Consider the following 1,187-nt stretch of genomic DNA (forward strand, 5'->3'; position numbering starts at 1 on the left):
GCCTCAGTAGGTGTCGATTTCATGGCTCCTGTTGCAACCCTCAGGAACTTTCCCTGTAGGCTTTTCAACAGGTTCCTTGTTTCCGTCTTACTCACCCTCGGCCACCAGACGACCGCAGCGTATAACAGTCTCGGAAGTAGAACTATTTGGTAGAGCCAGAGCATCATTTTAGGATTGAGTCCCCATGTCCTGCCCACAGCTCTCCTGCATGCCCACATAGAGGCAAACACTTTATTTCTCTGAGTACAGATATGTTCTTTCCAGCTGAGTTTATTATCCAGGAGGACACCCAGATATTTCACTCTGCTGGTGTAGTTAATCTCCGAGCCATTTAGCTTCAGAGGTTGGATCTTTTCCAGTTTATAATTTCTGGTGAAAACCAGGATTGTTGTTTTCGCTGGATTTACCGATAGGCCAGTTAGCCTGCACCAGTCCTCAATGATATTGAAGGCTGTTGCCATCAGGTCCCTTAGCACCCTCAGAAATCCGCCTTTCACAACAACTGCCACATCATCGGCGAAACCGATGACGTGGAAGCCGGCCTCACTTAGTTGATTTAGAAGTCCATCTACAACCAGGTTCCATAGCAGGGGCGAGAGAACTCCCCCCTGCGGACAGCCCCTAGTCGGACGTCCCTCCACACATGCCCTCCCATGTCCTGCCGACAGTCTTCTGCTTTTCAGCATGTTTTGTGTCCAAGCAATGATAGTCTTGGACACCTGTCGTTCTTCCATGGCTTTTTCTATAGCCGGATTCGAAGTGCTATCAAAAGCCCCCTCAATATCCAGAAAGGCGCCTATGGCAAAACCCTTGACCGCCAGTTGTCCCTCAATCAGTCCCACCAGGTGATGTAAGGCGGTATCTGTTGATCTTCCCTCCCTGTATGCATATTAACAGGGGGAGAGGGGTCTGTCAGCCGAGGCCCCGGCCTTGATGTGTCTATCCACCAGCCTCTCCAGGGTCTTCAGGATGAAGGATGTGAGGATTATAGGACGGAAGTCTTTTGGTTTTATATAACCGGTTTTTCCCGGCTTGGGAATGAATACTATCCTAGTGTCATTCCACACACTAGGGACATGTTTCAGGGCTATACTAGCTCTGAGTATCTTGGTTAGGATTCCCGTGATAGTCTCTATCCGTTCCTGTAATAGGGCTGGGTAGATCCCGTCTGGTCCCGGTGCCTTGAA

The sequence above is a fragment of the Diachasma alloeum genome, unplaced genomic scaffold (assembly GCF_001412515.2).
Source record: "Diachasma alloeum isolate Michigan unplaced genomic scaffold, Dall2.0 Dall_scaffold_00350, whole genome shotgun sequence".
NCBI lineage: Eukaryota > Metazoa > Arthropoda > Insecta > Hymenoptera > Braconidae > Diachasma > Diachasma alloeum.